Below are 18,955 nucleotides of genomic sequence, written 5' to 3'. Positions count from 1 at the left end.
TCAAAGGAAACTCACAGAGGAAAGATATCTAGACACAATGAATAACCTAAAATGCAACATGGAAAAGTCCTAGTTGAAACCAGAATGTATAGGGAGTGGTACTGAGGAAGAAGTTGATGGGGAAAATTTTTCTTCATAATATCAAATGTTTTTATCGTTTACTTATGAATACTTTGTACTTTATATTATAATTTTGGCTTCCATGAATCATTTGGGAAAAAGTAATTTTTATGATGTAATCTGCTAAAAGGCTTCTTCTGCCAAAGCGCCATTTCTAAAAGTGACCCAGGAGTTAGAGTCAAAAAGTCAATTCAATCTTAGCTTACAATGTGAAATGGCAGCCAAAACGAACTTCTTTGGCTTACTGCTCCGTGATAGAGCAGAATTTGGAATCAATAAGACAGATCAGTGATTCAAACTCGGGTTTCCCATCTGATCCAATTTTTTTACCTCTAAAATGAGAAAAATCATACCCACCTCACAGGACTCCCTTTATGGCAATGAAATGAGACAATGTGTACAAAAACTAACAGGCATGATGGGTACCATGACTGGAAGCCCAGCAAATCTTGGCTGCATCTGAAATGAAGCAGGCTTTGATCCATCCCTGCCTGGAGATGGGTTGCTGGACTCAGGAATGAGAACTTTAACTCCCAAAATATGAAGTTAAATCCAAGAAAACCCCAAGAAGAGAAAAAGAAAAGGAAGCAGCCAAGCCAAGAGAGAGACAGAAGAACTTAATCCAGATCACTAATTCCAGAAACAAGCTGAAAATGGAGAGTAAATATTTAACACGAATAAGATGAAAGTAAAACTAATGGGGTGAAATTAAGGGAAAAAAATAGCTTAAGCTTTAGATCATAGAAAAAAAATTTCCTTGACACTTCTGTTAGATATTATAGAATATTCATACAAGGGAATCATAAGCGAATCATTTCTTGAAGTATTTCAAATTAGCTGGATAATGGTTCAAAAAGTTTATCATTAGGGGGAAAAAATCCTCCTGACTCCTTTGGGCTCTAATGCCTTTGACAATAATTTTCATATTGCCATTCTCAAAATTATCTAAGAAGCATTAAACAGAAAAGACAAGAATGAATGAAGAACGTGCACTCTTTTTTTTTTTTTTTTTTTTTTTTTTTTTTTTTTTTTTTTTTTGAGACAGAGTCTTGCTGTGTAGCCAGGTTAGAGCGCAGTGGCGCGATCTCTGCTCACTGCAACCTCCGCCTCCCAGGTTCAAGTGATTCTCCTGCCTCAGCCTCCCAAGTAGCTGGGATTACAGGCGTGCCCCACCATGCCCAGCTAATTTTTGTATTTTTAGTACAGGCTGGATTTCACTATGTTGGCCAGGATGGTCTTGGCCTTTTGACCTCATGATCCGACCCCTCGTCCTCCCAAACTGCTGGGAATACAGTCGTGTGCCACCGAGCCGGGCCAAAAATGCGCACCCTTAAAGACAGCATTAACCACCTGTGAAGGACCCCCGCAGCCACCACCTGCAAAACTTGGGAGCAATAACCGCTGCTCATTGGAAGCTGATGATTATGACTGACAATAAAGTTAATTGTTACCCCAAAAAGATTATCTAAGTTCTAAAACTGTAATAGAATAAGCCACCCTTTCTTAAAATACTTACTTAATAAGTCACTGGACAGAATTTTCACAGACTTAAGTTTCCTTTCTGTTATAAATTATTCTTAAACTACTGCTACTACTGTATGTAATGGTATCTGATTTTTCACATAATTACATATGCCATTATTTCACATCTAATTCATCCAGATTTCATGAGATTCTGCAAAATAAATCAGTCCTTTCAGATGTTCCATCCACTAGGCAAATGTGACATTCCCCTCAGTACTGGAAAAATTATATTATCTGAGGCAAGCAAGAGGTTTCTGATGGGGTACAGGTTGGATAGCCAGAAGATTACATATAAGAGCCAGGGAAAGAAATATCCAAGGGGAAAGGAAAGGAAGCATCTGATTTATGCATCCAGATATCATTTTTAAAAAATTGCCTACTATGTGCCAGACATTTTATGAGGTCTTAGCAGTCTAACAATGACCCATAAAAATTAAAGTACTACCCTCAAAGACTTACATGCCCACGAGGAAGTCACTCATAAGGAGACAACTGAATGCAAATGTAATATATTTTCCAGGAGACATAAGTATTATAGAAAAGCATGAAAGGGTTAAGGATGATTTGGAGATCAGAATAGGGAATACAGCTATTTTAGTTTAGGTGGTGAAAGATCTCTTAATAGATGATATCTGGGGAAAATTTTTGAAAAAAGTAAGGGAGGAAGCCGACCTGATTCAGAAAAATCACATTCCAGGTAGAGAAAAAAGCAAGCATAAAGGCTCTACTGCTGCATATTTCAGCAGCAGAAGGAAAGCCAGTGTAGCTAGAATGGAGTTAACAGGAACCTGCAGGTGGTCTAGGTGGAGGCAGAAAAGGTGATAGGAATGATTAGTAGGCAGAGGTCAAATCATACCAAGCCCTGAAGGCCAGGGGCAAGGAATAGAGTGGCACTGAAGGTTTTGCAAAAGGAAGTAATAGGATCAGATTTACATTTTTAGAAGATCACTCTGGCTGCTTTTTGGAAAATAGATTTTATTGGGTGAAGGTAAAATGAAAAGAGTGGAAATATGGAAGCCATTTTACTAGGCCAGGAAAATATGGAAATGAGGGATAAAAACTAGCCTATGGGCTGGGCACAGTGGCTCACACCTGTAATCCTAGCACTTTGGGAAGCTGAGGTAGGCACTTGAGGTCAGGAGTTTAAGACCAGCCTGACCAACATGGTGAGACTCCCACCTCTACTAAAAATAAAAATAAAACATTAGTCAGGTGAGATGGCAAGTGCCTGTAATCCCAGATACTTGGGAGGCTGAGGCAAGAGAATCACTTGAACCCAGGGAGGCAGAGATTACAGTGAGCTGAGATGGCAAGCTGGAGTGCAGTGGCATGATCATGGTTCACTGCAGCCGCCACCTCCCAGGCTCAAGTGATCCTCCCACCTCAGGCTCCCGAGTAGATGAAACCTCTGAGTAGCCAGTACCTTCCTTATCAGCATGTAAGTCAGTCAGTTCCTTCCTCACTAGCAAAATTGGTCAGTGTACCATCATGCCTGACTGATTTTTTTATTTTTTGTAGAGACGAGGTCTTACTATGTTGCCCAAGCTGGTGTTGAACTCCTGAGCTCAAGTGATCCTCCTACCTTGGCCTCCCAAAGTACTAGGAGCACAGGTGTGAGCCACTGCAACCAACCACTGTAGCTTTCATGCAAACCCTCATCACCTCTCCCTTCCATTACTGCACTAGATGATTTGCTCTTCTTTCTTTCTCCATGGATCTGCAGTAATCTTTCTGAAACACAAATCTGGTGATTTCCCATGACCCAAAGCAGGCTTTCAGACTGTGCTTGTTAAATTCTAGGAAGCTCCTGCCCATCTCCCTGGCTTCCACTGGAGATGACCTTCATGTTCTTTTTTACACATTTGTCTTCTGAATGAGACTTTTTCGATAAGAGGTTTCACTGCAAGAGAGACACAGAATGAGCTTGAAAAACACTGACTTAAAATTCTAAGCAAAAAGAACACAGCGGGAGGCATCACACTACCAGACTTCAAACTATACTACAAGGCTACAGTAATCAAAACAGCATAGTACTGGTACCAAAACAGAGATATAGACCAATGGAACAGAACAGAGGCCTCGGAGGCAACACAACATATCTACAACCATCCAATCTTTGCCAAACCTGACAAAAACAAGCAATGGGGAAAGGATCCCCTGTTTAATAAATGGTGTTGGGAAAAATGTGCAGAAAGCAGAAATTGGACCCCTTCCTGACACCTTACACTAAAATTAACTCCAGAGGGATTAAAGACTTAAATATAAGACATGGCACCATAAAAACCCTAAAGGAAAATCTAGGCAAAACCATTCAGGACATAGGAGTAGGCAAGGACTTCATGACCAAAACACCAAAAGCACTGGCAACAAAAGCCAAAATAGACAAATGGGACCTAATCAAACTCCACAGCTTCTGCACGGCAAAAGAAACAGTCATTAGAGTTAATCAGCAACCAACAAAATGGGAAAAAAAGTTTTGCAGTTTACCCATCTGACAAAGGGCTGATATCCAGAATTTACAAAGAACTCAAACAGATTTACAAGAACAAAACAAACAAGCCGTTCAAAAATGGGCAAAGGATATGAACAGACACTTTACAAAAGAAGACATACATGAGGCCAACGAACATATGAAAAAATGCTTATCATCACTGGTCATTAGAGAAATGCAAATCAAAACCACATTGAGATACCATGTCACACCAGTTAGAATGGTGATCATTAAAAAATCTGGAGACAACAGATGCTGGAGAGGATGTGGAGAAATAGGAACACTTTTACACTGTTGGTGGGAGTGTAAATTAGTTCAACCATTGTGGAAGACAGTGTGGCAATTCCTCAAGGACCTAGAAATAGAAATTCCATTTGACCCAGCAATCCCATTACTGGGTATATATCCAAAGGATTATAAGTAGTTCTTCTATAAGGACACATGCACAGAAATGTTCATTACAGCACTGTTTACAATGGCAAAGACCTGGAACCAACCCAAATGCCCATCGATGATAGACAGGACTGGGAAAATGTAGCACATATACACCATGGAATATTATGCAGCCATCAAAAAACGATGAGTTTGTGTCCTTTGTAGGGACATGGATGAACCTGGAGACCATCATTCTCAGCAAACTGACACAAGAACAGAAAATGAAATACCGCATGTTCTCACTCATAGGTGGGTGTCAAACAATGAGAACATGGACACAGGGAGGGGAGCACTACACAGTGGGGTCTGTTGGGGAGAATAAGGGAGGGACAGCAGGGGGTGGGGAGTTGGGGAGAGATAGCATGGGGAGAAATGCCAGATATAGATGAAGGGGAAGAAGGCAGCAAATCACACTGCCACATGTGTACCTATGCAACTATCTCGCATGTTCTTCACATGTACCCCAAAACCTAAAATGCAATTAAAAAAAGGGAAAAAAGAAAAAGAAAAAGAAAAACACTGACTTAGACTGGTCCTAACTCCTTAATATACATTTAACCTCCTTTGAAGTTAATCTATTTCATCCTCCTCTCCAGTAGCTTTCCAATAATGCACACTACAGACCAGCCATACAGGACTTGCCATGCTTTCTAAAACATGCTATGCCCTCAAATATGGGGCATGCAGATAAATTCTTGCCATGACATTTCATATATTCTCAAAAAACAGTTGCTGTTATGAGCAACTGCTGTTGCCTCTTCTCGTCATATTTATCCCTCCACCTTCTCCCCTCAACCTTAAGAGACTCACATTAAACATCACCTTCTTTCTGAATCTTCAAATAGGATGAATTTCTCTTGTATCACTATAGCTTATTTGTGCAAGTATTTCCCAAACTGTGACATAAGAATGTATATTCAGGAACCCATACTGTCTCTGAGACTCCTGTTTCAATGTTATGTTTTCATTTTGCTGATAATCTACAAATAAAATTTACCAGTTTTAAAACAGAAGCTTTCTCTTGTGTGGATGAGTCTCCATTCAAATAAATTTTCCTAGGGTAAAGTTCTAGTTTTCTTAAGTGAGTGTTGTTTCAAATGAAAGTCATAGGAATCTCTGAACATTATTCTGGGGTTCTCAAGTTGTGGTTCTTTTATTAAAAGTTTGTACAAACATTTGATATTTGCTTATGTATCTCCTTGTAAATAACAAGCATGTATTGTTTTAGGTGTTTGAGCATCTCCCTTGGCCAACAGATGGCAAAAGAGCTGCCTGTAGTTGGCAATATGTTAGCTGAGCAACTCCCCGCTTTTTCCATGGCAAAAAAAAAGTTGACTTTTTAAATGAGTCCTAGAATCCCTTTTGAGCGCTGACTGATAGCAGTTTGGGAAAGGCTTTGATTCCAAGATTTCTGACCCTAAAATCTAATTATCCACCATAATGGAAATGGACCTCATGGATACCTCATGGGTGGCCTAAGCAGTGTATTAGCAGCATATCAGAGATTTGGAGACAGATGGCATGAAAGAGACAAAACAGCTGGACCTGAGAAGCAGCGGTTCTGCAGCGATTATATATGAGACATCTGCTCTTCTCTTCATTTAGTAATCACTGTAAAGGCAAGAAAATGTCCCTTTCTGCTGCTAAGGTCCTGCCATGGCAAGTGGGAACTAGAGATCATGCAGACTTGGTGGTAGACAATTAAAGTTTATGTGCTCTAGAACCTTGTATCAGTCAGGGTCCTAATGGGCAACAGATGGCACACTCAAAGTGAGCAACCCAGGTGAGAAACTTATGAAAGGGACACTTTCTAAAGAGTGGGCAGGGTGATGGAAAACCAGTAAGGCCTGGAATAGCAAGGAAAAGAAGTAGACACCAGACTCCAAAGAGGAACACTAAAGCTATAAGAGAAAGTTTCCTAGCGGAAGTTGTGGCCACAGAGAGAAAAACAAAGGCAACAGTTAGACCCAGAAGACAGAATCCTGCCCTTACTCTCCCCTTACCCTCCTGGGTTCTCATTGACTTAATCCAACAGGAAACTAGAAGATAAGCAAACTAATTAATGGAGTCCATAAAATTAAAACATAGAGCAGGCTTGGAAAAGAGTAAAGAGTAAGTCTGGAGCTTCAAATGAAAGATACCAAAGATTCATAAGGAGGTAGGTAGCCCTGCGGGACATTTGAATATCAACAGTGTTGCTTTCCACGTAAACAGTATGAATTCTGCTGGGACAAATCTTATCTCTAAGTCTCTGGAAATAGAATAAAAAATGATGATGATCATGATGATGACAATGATGATGATGATGACAGAAGAGAAAGATATGAAGAAGGAGGAGGTTCTAATTTTAAAACTGGTGCATTATAGCTATTTGTTGGACACATCTTAAGTGTTGGATGCTGAGCAGACCACTGATGACAGGAACACATGGTCTCTCTACTTAGGAGCTTCCTGTTTATTGGAGAAATCAGATCTGTGAATTGATCAAGTTCAGCATTAGCTACTACATGGATAAACAAATTTAATTCAACTAGCTTCTATGGCTATTTTATTCATTGTAATTATGATCATTATAGCTATTGCTAAGCTTTACATGTATCAGGCAGGTTGCTAAGCTACTTAAACCAGACCTACCTCATATGATCAGGAGAGGATTAAGTTCAATTGTCTACTGCCATCTTCGCTTTATAGATGATGAAGTTGACACTTAGGAAGTTCAAGTTTTATTCCAAGTCTTCTGGGCAGGAAGAGGCAGAGCTGTGATTGAGACACAAGTATTCTGATTCTAGAGACACACACTCCTAACCACTACAAGGCACTGCCACCTGGGGTGAGACCACAGTGGTTTTCCTTGAAACATGCATGCAATCTGCACCCTTTCAAAATCCAAGGGAGTTTTCTTGATCTATCAATTTACCATGTTCCTTTTTATCCCTCTCAATAGCTATGACTCAATTTACTAATTGCACCAAATATTACATTAGCTCAGCATTACGCTAATTGGCACCATTTTGTTTACTAAATGATGACAGGGTAGAATGGAGTTTCCTCTCCTTGAGGCCCATCATTAAAATGATTATTCCCTAGTGGGTGACATGGAAAGTAGGAAGGAGCTATACTGCAGAATGCATGGATACCTGTGCCCTTTAGCAAAGAGGGTGGCCTTACCCCAAATTATTCCATCTGGCAGAGCTGTTACCTGCTGTAGTTCACACATGAATGGCAATGATTTGCATGCAAATAGAAGCCTACATGCTTTCTTGGAGCTAAGAGCTGTATTTTGACATTTCACAGTGGAATTAGCAGTGGACAGGATGCTGCAGCTTTGTGGATGTGCCAGCTAAAACCCTTCTAAATACCAAGCTCTGTGTTTCACAGCAAGATTGTTTATTGAACCAGTTCGTGGAAGCTCCAAAGACTCCTCTGCTGAAACACTGCCAGCTCCAAGCTCTGATTTTGACATTGATGTTGTCAGATGAGATTAAGCATTGGTCGTAATGAATGCTGGCAGACTTCTGTTGAGGTATGATCACCCGTGTTCCTGTGGTTAAGTAGCAAAACTCTGGACAGGAGTGAAGCTGTGGTCTTGGGAGTTATTAGTGGCCATTTTTGTTTCTTATTCCTGCTCCCTGATATGGTTTGGCTGTGTGTCCCCACCCAAATGATCTTGAATTGTAACTCTCCTAAGTCCTGAGGGAGGGACTCAGTGGGAGGTAATTGAATCATGGGGGCTGGTCTTTCTTGTGCTGTTCTCACAATAGTGAACAAGTCTCATAAGGTCTCCTAGTTTTAAAAAGAGAAGTTCCCCTGCACAAACTCTCTCCCTTTGCCCACCACCATGCACAAGCCGTGACTTGCTCCTCCTTGCCTTCCACGATTGTGAGGCCTACCCAGCCATGTGGAAGTGTAAGTCCGTTAAACCTCATTTTCTTCCCAGTCTTGGGTGTGTCTTTATCAGCAGCATGAAAATGGACTAATACAATCCCCTTCATCGGTTGCCAAATTTCTATAAGATAAAGGGCAAGTTGCTTGATTGATCTTCATGAATCTTCATAATCAGAGCCCTACCAATCTTTAGCCCTGAGGCTATCTCTCTCCTTTATACTCCAGCAGCTCAAAAATACTATTATTTGAACTTTCACATGATGCAGTACTAAGCTTTCTTTCCTTTGTCCATGCTGTCCCCACTGCCTGGAATGACTACCTTCACAATCTCTGAATGGTAAACTTTTACTCATTCTTAAAAACTTGTTCAGGCTATTCTGAAAGACCTTCCCATCTTGTTCCAAATAAAGATGATTTCTATATCTCCAGAACCTCATCTATACATTTACCATTACTGCATGAAACAAGAAGGCAAATAAGTATACAGAAGTCTTACCTGCAGAGTCTTATCTCACTTTATATATCCAGATCTCACCACGATGTGTGGCATATAGTGCATACTCTATCCTTATTTATTGAATTTAACTGAACTCTTTTTCCCAGGTACAAGGTATAGGAGGTATTTGAGAGTTTAAAACAAACCACAACATTATGTTAGTAATTCATGAATTAGTACTAAATTTTTTATGATGTTTGTTTTTGTTTGTTCATAAAAATGCACTGCTCTTACCATAAAAGACAAACAAAAAAAATTCCTTGATCTCTTTAACGAGAAAAATTGCTTTCAACATTATAGGGCAATGCATATCTATATTCATGTTTATATCTATACATACATATATAAATATTCTTATATAATTCAGAAATAGAGCTTTAATTGTCAGATTTTTTAAAAAAGAGATTTACTTGGAATACTAGGAATGAGTTATCCTTTGCAGACAAAGATGACACAATTGAGAAATAAGTATTCCCTCCTGATGGAACGAGACAGTGAGGCTTGCTAAAATCCATTTAGCACAATCAGTTGGTCTATTATCTCCCGATTATGGAAGTGGAGAAATGAGATATTTAATCAGGACATATTTTAGAAAGTTGTAACATATTTGCGTATTTCCCTAAGGCTTGTAATGAGGAGCTCTTAATATTTCATTTTCATTATTACCAGAAGAGAAGAGTTATAATAAAAACTCTCCTTGTGGTGTTGATCCCAGAGCAAAAGAATTTCAGCATCTCTAGGTCATCTGAGCAATGACCCTCACAGGCAAACTAGGTAGAGAACTACTTGAGATCAGGGTTCTGGGTCCATTTCCCAGTCCATTGCCATTCTTTGTCTTTGCCAATAATCTCTACCTCTATCTCACAGGACATCTCATATTTAGGATCTCTTCTGTGCTTGGAAGGTTATGGAAAATAATCATTCCTATATGTATGCTAAAGTGAACACCTTCCACTGAACACGAAACTCCTCCACAAGTTCAGAACTGAGGGCCAGAACACAGATGAGTAAACTGAGGCATGTTTGTGAAAACATCAGGAAGAGATTGGATTGGGCCATTTTTAAGATCTTTTTAAGCTAAAAAGTTATCTCATTTAATTAGTGCCAAGCACTAATATTATCCGCTGGACCAGATGTGTAATCACTGAGCCAGGAAATAGCATCAAAGACATTTTGTGACTTGATTACTAATTTTGGCTCCCAAATCCTTCTATATTTTAGGAACAGAACACACTTAGCTGTAACCTGTGTCTAACAGAGGTTAGACTTACCGCTGTTAGACATAGGGTATAGCTAAGAGTGTTCTGTTCCTAAACCGATTAAGAGTACATTGCTGAGAATTAGGAGTAATTGTAGAATGCATAAACAAATGATTGCTCTCCGGACCAAAAAAAAAAAAAAAAAAAAGGTTCTCGATGTCTTGTTCTCATGTTCCAGGTCTTGAACTTGTCATACCCACAAAAAGAAGCTTTCACTGATTCAGCAGTGTAAGGGTAAGTGCAGCCCTCAGGATATCTGAGTGAAACCAGACAGGGCTTCCTGCTTCCGGTTTCCAGTGTGGTCTGCGGTGGCATGTCTGATAAGAACAAGTGACAAAAAGCAGACAACATGATCACTGTGATGAAAAATGAGAACTGAAGAACAACCAGGTCCCAGCGTCCCCTGACACGGTGGCCCTGGATAGCTAAATCTCAGCCATTCCTAAATATTGAATGGGAAGGAACAGGTTCAATTCATTAGGTGTTTTCAACCTGCTTTTTCTTTGTTTATGTACACTGTGAAAAGAGTATTCGTTTGTGTTTGGAAAAACCAATATATTTATTTACATTTAGCTGTCATCTATCGGGAGAGGAGTAAAATTAAAGCATGGAAAGAAGAATTATTTGCAAAGGTAAACTAGTATAGCAGGAGAGGGAAAAACTTTGCATAGTTTCTTTAAAAGAATGTCTTTTAAATGTCATCTACTGGGGTGTGTGAGTGTGTGAAAAATACACTGGTTTATTCACCAAAAAGAGCCTAATCTGACATGTAACATAGCTTTCTCACAATCCAGGAAAGAGGCACCAGGGACTTTGGAAGCTGAACAAAGAACAGTAGGTCTAAATGTCTGTCCTCACATGGACATCTGAAGTCTCACTCAGATTTCATTTTCATTCCCCCTCCCTTTCTCCTCCTTCTTTCTCTCCCTCCCTCTCCATTTTTAGCTCTGTCTGACTTTTTCAACCTATTTTCACAAAGGGTCCTGGCTGCATCCTCTCTCAGTCCTTTGTGTCCTAACAGGAAAATCTCAATCCCTCCTTTCTTGCCTCTTGATCCCATACTGGCAAGTTTCCAATTCAAAGATGTCTCACTTAGCTAAGCATGAAGACACAGGACAGACCAAATGCTTCTTTAAATACTGACTGCTTCTTATAAAGTAATTTTGACTTGAAATAAGGTCTATAGATTAGATAACAACACTGTATTGATATTAACCTCCTGGTTTTGATCATTGGGCTGCATTTACATATGAGAATATCTATTTCAAAGATACATACCAAAGTATTTGAGGTTAAAGATACATCATAGCTGGAATATTTTATTGTAAGTTCAGGAGTACTTGTGCAAGATGTGCAGGTTTGTTACATAGATAACCATGTGTTACGGGGGTTGTTGTACAGATTATTTCAACACCCAGGTATTGAGCCTAGTAGCCATTAGTCATTTTTCCTGATCCTCTCCTTCCTCCCATTTTCTGCCCTCCAGTAGGTCCCAGCGTGTGTTGTTCCCCTCTATGTGTCCACGTGTTCTCATGATTTAACTCCCGCTTATAAGTGAGAACATACAATACTTGGTTTCCTGTTCCTGCATTAGTTTGCTAAGGATAATGGCCTACATCTCCATCCATGTCTCTACAAAGGACATGCTCTGTTCTTTTCTGTGGCTGCATGGTATTCCAGGATGTATATTTACCATATTTTCTTTATCCTGTCTATCATTGGTAGGCATTGAAGCTGATTCCATGTCTTTGTTATTGGGAACAGTGCTTCAGTGAACATATACTGTATGTGTCTTTATAATAGAATGATTTATATTCGTTCAGGTATATACTCAGTAATGAGATTGCTGGGTCAAATGGTATTTCTGTCTAGGTCTTTGAGGAATCACCACACTGTCTTCCACAATGGTTGAACTAATTTACACTCCCACCAACAGTGTAAAGGCATTCCTTTTTTCCACAACCTCACTGGCATCTTTTATTTTTTGACTTTTTTGATAATAGCCACTCTGACTGGTGTGAGGTGGTATCTCATTGTGGTTTTTTCTTGCATTTCTCTAATAGTGATGCTGGGTTTTTTCCATATGATTGTTGGCTGCAAGTAGGTCTTCTTTTGAGAAGTGTCTCTTCATGTCCTTTGCCCACTTTTTAATGGGGTTATTTTTTTTCTTGTAAATTTATTTAAGTAGCTGGAATTATTTTCAAAGAAAAACCATGTATATATAAAAAAAGAAAGCAAATGTGACAAAATGTTAACATTTGGGATACCTGGGTGAACAACATCTGGAATTCTTTGTATTTTTCTTCCAACTTTTCTGTCATTTTGAAGTTATTTCAAGATAAAAAATTAAAAGGGGTTATTCTATATTTTCAAAAATTATCGTTTTTATTTGTTGTCACAGTAAAGATCCTCTTTACCCTGTGATTCTGTTGGGGAGGATGACTGAAAAGCAAGAAGCTATACCCTGACCCCACTCAGACCAAACATATTGTTATGCACACAACCAAAACTGCATTCTAGAAATCTGAACAAATGTTTTCATAAAATTTCAAATGAAGTTCTTCTTATCTTATCATTTGTCCATGAATTTAGTCATAGAATATTTATTGAGTACCTCCCATTCAAAATGATCAAAGATGATCTGGTACTCACGGCCTGCAGAGACACACAGTCACTTCCAGGACTGTGTGATAAGTGTTAAAACAGGTTCTATGGAAAATAGAGGCAAGAGACACCTGTAATCTCAGCACTTTGGGAGACTGAGGCTGGCAGATCACTTGAGGTCAAGAGTTTGAGACTAGCCTGGCCAACATAGTGAAACCCCATCTCTACTAAAAATACAAAAATAGCTGGGCGTGGTTGTATGCACCTGTAATCCCAGCTACTCAGGAGGCTGAACCTCAGAGACAGAGGTTGCAGTGAGCCAAGAGAGCACCACTACACTCCCGCATGGGTGGGTAACAGAGTGAGACTCCATCTCAAAAAAAAAAGAAAGCAAGAAAAGAAAAGAAATAGAGACAAGGCAACCTGTGCCCAGTCTTTTGAGGGATCAGAGAGACCTTTCTAAAAAGGGGTCTTTTAATATGAGATCTCTAGGGAAAGAGGAGTCAGCTAAATGAAGGAGGTATGTGTGAGCATGGGAGAGCAATAATATCCCAAGATGTGAAAAGACTCTGGGGCCTAGCAGTGGGGAGGGAGAAGAGAGGAGGCTCTAGTTTACAAAATAGCTAAACTGAAGAGTCAAACAGAAGCCTTATATGCTCTACTCATGGGGAACCTTATTCTGAATACTACAGGATTTTTAAGCAAAGGAGTACCATGAAAAAATTATTTTTTATAATTTTAATTTTGTTGCTGGTGGAAGTATTGATTTGAGAAGGGCAGAAATGGAGCTCAGGAGACCAATTAAATGATCAACATCAAGGCAAATTAAATGATCTTACTGTCATTTCTGTCTTCGGGAACCCAACTCTTCTAAGTCAAAGGAAAAACTCATGTACCCCATATCAAGTGGATGATAAAGCCAGGTGTTCACACTCTAATCCTGCTTAAGAAAATCACAGTGGGCTCAACTTCCACGATGACTTTGCAATCCTTGCTCCAAATCCCTTGTCTGATTCTGGGAGTGGATGCCACATCCCTTTACTAACCCACCATCCCTTCTAACCTTCTCTTAACCCTTCACCTCTTGCTATGAAAGTCAGTAAAATAAGAACATCACACTGAAGCCAAAATTTTATTGCTGAAAGCTGTAAAACTAAATATAAACCAGGTTATCAAAATAGACTGTTCAATGAAGATTGTTACTTAACTGGGCTTCACAAATGAAATGAGAAATACCTCCTATATTCAGTCCTGCTCACATATTAGAAACACTGAAATGCCCTCCAGTTAACCTTTGTCTGCCAGATGAACTCTTAATGATACCCTAAGACCCAAATCAAAGGGTACCCATTTGGTAACACTTCTCAGAGTGGCCCCCACCCCAAAAAGGTGAGACATTCACTCCTGTGTTCTTACAGTACTTTGTGCTTGCTTCTTAACTACATGGGTCCAAACACTAGCTTTGCAACAGATTTTTGGGTAATGCTGATCATGTTTCTTCACACCAGTAAAGGAGAGAGAGAAATAGAATTTACTTCCTAGTGTCACGTGAAATAATCACTCATGAATACGTGCCTGGGTCCTCAGTACATGAAAATAATAGCTAATGGTTGTGGAGGGCTTACTGCGGTGTCATTCATCATTTCCCCCGTTAAAGTAGGAGCTCCTTTAGTGAAAGAGACTTAATTACCTGTGAATCCTTACTATCTAACAGGCAGTCTGGCATGAGCGGGCGCTCTGTACATACTTGTGGAAGGCATGAATGAGTGGGTCTAAGCAGGATATCTGATCATCAGTGCCCACTGCCACAAAGAAATTAAAGCCCTGGTTCTTGGCAGATTCCTGGTGATGAAGTGTCTGGGTTGGTTCACAGAGCCACAGGTTGAGCTCCGGCTCGGCAAGCCTGCTGAGTCGTTTCTGCACACTGACTATCTGTGACTGCTCTTCATCCCAATCGCTGGCTTAATCACCTCTGCTGGCTTCTTTCCTGCATCTTGGGGAGTGAAAAGTTTCTGCTACTAAAAGAACGACAGCCTATGATCCCATCCTTTCCATTTGGACAGTCTCCTATTATTGTCGATTCTCCCCTTGCTTTAACAAGTGGCTTCCGCTTCATCACAAAGCATTCTGTGCTTATATCTCTCTTTATCCCTGTGTGGAGTGGAGCAGAGCAGAGAGAGTTCCTCCCTGCCCACATTGTGCTGACACTGAAAGAGACACAATCATCAGGCAGGAAGGAAAGGTGGCTTTTGAATCAGAACAAATGCATCCCAACTCAATTCTATGCTTCGTTTAATTAGGAATCAATTGGCTCTGGCCACCATGACTGAGTTCCTCTTTTCATAGGAAACCAGAACTCACTCTCTTCATTTGTAGGAGAAGTGCAGAGAGACGAGGAAGAATTGAGTGGAGTTTGAAATAAAAAGCAGCACCTCACAGAAGGAGAATCAGAGTGACCAAAAATACATATAAACAAAGATGATATAATGAGGAAATTAATCTCAATCCCAAAAATGTATTAAGCACCTATTATTAACATGTGCCAGGAACTGTGCTAGAACCTGGGGGTGCACCTTTAAATAAGATTAGTTTCTGCATTCAAGAAATTTGGAGAAATAAAAATCATATGATGATTATTGGGAGTACCTTAACATTATTTAACTTGAGAAGGGAAAGCAGAAGAGATGGCATGAGGCTTGTCTCAAAATACATGATGGGGTGTAGAAGTGAGCTTCCTCCAAACCCCTTAAAATTATCTACAAAACGCTGCCCTATCTATCTTGCAACATCATTGCAAATGGGACTTTCATAGGGCTGTACCTAAAAGTACTTAAATCACAGCACTTCTAAGAAGCAGTAATGCATAAGTGCCTAAGTTTACCTGCTGCCAGTGATCCTGCTCCTTCTCCCACAAGCCAAAGAAAAAGATTTATGTTTATATTTCCCAGCCATAAACAAATAAATATTGGTATACCAATATTTCTGAAATACCAATAAATACTGTTATTTTAAAATACCAACTCTTTTATTGGTAACATACTGAGAACAGAGGAAATGGAGACTAGGATACACAGCTTGATAGGAGCAGAACTGAAGTTGGTCATCTTTCACACACCCTCAGGAAGTGTGACTTCAACTGTCATATGGGGTTTTCCAGCCACAAAGTGTCATTGTCAAGAGTTGCAACCTTTTACTTCATCCCCTTAAATTCACACTTCATACCATTTGTCACACCCGATAGCTCAGAACCAACTCCAGGTTAGCACAGTCCCTCTATTTGAATGTTTGTGACTCTATTTCTGGGCCACTTGGCTTCATGGCTCTTTTCCTCACTTTGTCTTCCTCCTTCTGAATTAACAAACTGACTTGAGAGGCAAGGTGAAGCTTGGCTTGGCTTGAGACCCAGATGGCTGTGAGCACACATTTATTAGTCATAACTCTTAGAGTTGCAAATTAATGAAGATTCAACTCAAAGTGGCATAAGTAACACGGGGAATTGTTCAATCATATAACGGAAAAAGGCTAGTAGGAGAGTTGGTTTTAAGCATATCCCTCTCTATCTGTTCATGTATCTATTGATCTCTATCTCTATCTCTGTCTCTCTTTTCTTTCATTATTCCCTGGATCCACTTTCATCTGTGTATGTTTCATACTCAAACAGGAGCTCTCCATGTGGTCTCTGGAAACTCCAGTCTTTCACCTTTAAACTATAAGAGCAGCACAAAGGACTGCCAACAACTTCTTTCCTTTCTCCCCAGTAAATGTCAAAGTATGAGCTCCGACTGGATTAACTGGGGCATGTGCCCATTCCTGAAGAAAATGCTGTGGCACAGGGATTGGATCAATTGACAGCTAGGCTGGTCACTCATACGCCCCTGAGCTGAAGGTGTGTCACCTCTTGGTCCGAGAGAGGAGATGGTGTGCTTCCTAAATGACTCTCCAGAAGCTGTTATTAGTGGGACTAATTAATGCTGAGAAAAGAAAGGAAAAAGCCAGAAATTTCCCCTGAGTTCTCGCCTTTGAACATGTCATCCTAGCTGAGCCTGTAGCTTTCACCTACAGGGCAAGCAAGCAAGAAAGACACTTGAGAAGGCAAGAAACAAAGAAAGGCACCAGAACCCAATTTTAGGTCTTTAAGAAAATAACATGTGGAATGGATCCATAGTTTTCAAGGCTCAGTTTGTTTCCTGTAGCTCGTTGTCCTCTTATGTTTTCTGGAAGGAAAAACTGATGGAAAGTGAGGGTAAGAGAATACACAACAGCAAGAAGGACATCTGTTCTCCACCTTCTGTGAGATCAGTGACATCAGATGTTAATTGAGGCAAAACAAGTGACAACTGCTGGCAGTATCGTGCGGCTGTTCTAGCAGGAAGTGCTCACTTTGTTTTCCTTTAGGATAAGCACACCGATGCAGAGCTGGACTATTTACACAAAGAAATAAGTTGTTTCTGAACTGAAAGTGATATAAAGAGGATTATAATGAGAATTTGAACTTCAGAGTCTGGCTTTACTTTGGATATGGGAAAGAACCTATCCATCACCTTTTCAAACCTGAATCATATCTCTTTACTTCTCCAATCAATTACAAAAGTCATGGATATGAAGAATTGGAACCTGGATGCTGTAGTTCATATGAAAATAATATATAAAATATATTTTCATGGCAGAAAAAAATCTTGTCAAAGCATTTTTGAGTGGATTTTTGTTGTGATTGTTGTTCTGTTTGCTTTGCTTTTTATTTTTATTTGCTGCTTCCCAATGTCCCATCACCTAAGGGTCACTTTATTGTACATTATTTCATCCATGGCCCTGCTACTGGGATCTTCATATGGTGCATTTATGGAAACTCATACATTTTCTGTTCTCATGACACAAAGTGGAATTTCCAATAATAATTGCTTAAATACTGTCAACCTCATCATTATCAACACCAAAAACTGTAAAACAAAAACTTAGTAAAACATAATAGCCATATTGATGAGTGTTTACAACGCATCATGTTCCCTGCTAAGCACCCTACCTATATTGCCAAAAGCAAGTTTTACAGCAAAACTATGAGGCAAACACATTTTTAATAGTCATATTAAAAAATGAAAATTGAGACTCAGAAACCAGTGTGTCCTCCCCAACCTGTTCCAGGTCCCTCTCACCAAACACCCATCTTACATTCCTTTCCTCTGCCTGCTGTGCTCTGTCCAGCATTTGCACCTGCTACTCTCTATTCTTAATGCTCTGTCAGAAAAGCTAGGTTTTCAGGGCATAATCTCCATGGCCGTAAGTGGTGACCTATCCCCACCTGGCTAACTTCTACTCATGCCCTTTGAATAAAAGTCACCATTTCAGAGTGGCCACTTTCAATGTTCCCTCCTTTAAAAAATATATATATATATATATATCAGGGTTTCACTCTGTCAACCAGGCTGGAGTACAGTGGCATGATCACAGCTCACAGCAGCACAGACTTGCTGGGCCCCAATGACCCTCCCATCTCAGCCTCCAAAGTAGCTGGGACCACTGGCGCATGCACCACCCTCATCTAAGTTTTGTATTTTTTGGAGATGAGAGTTTGCCATGTTGCCCAGGCTGATCGTGAACTCCTGGGCTCAAGTGATCCACCTGCCTCAGCTTCCCAAAATGCTGGGATTTCAGGTGTGAGCCACTGCACCTGACCAGCGTTTCCTCCTCTTTGTAATGTACAGAGTGGGCATAGATCACCCAGCACTGTCTTCCATAAGACTGGAAGTTCTCTTCAACTTTCACCCAGTGGTGTGTCCTCTGTCAGCTTCAGTCATCTACTACATATTGCTGAATAGAAAGGTGATTATAGCCACTTCCCAGGTGAGTGGCAGGATGCTGCAACCCACTTTTCCATCAATCTTATCTGTACTGTTTGTGGATCGTGCCCACCACCCTGCAGCAAGCTGCATTATCAGCAATCAGGAGCATGGTAGGGACAAAGGATAGGCTTGTTCTCAGCAAGCAAGTTGAGAACAGAGCTAAAAATAACCATTTTCAAATTAAATTCTTGAATTGGAAAGGAAAAGAGAGAGGAGAAATGGGACACAGTAGGGCAGGATTTATTTATTTACACCAATGAATCCAAGATAAAGGAAGGAAAAGGCATTTTGAAGAAGTTGGGTG

This window comes from Callithrix jacchus, chromosome 20 (assembly GCF_049354715.1).
Source record: "Callithrix jacchus isolate 240 chromosome 20, calJac240_pri, whole genome shotgun sequence".
In the NCBI taxonomy this organism is placed as follows: Eukaryota; Metazoa; Chordata; class Mammalia; order Primates; family Cebidae; genus Callithrix; species Callithrix jacchus.
This window is presented reverse-complemented; position numbering follows the sequence as displayed.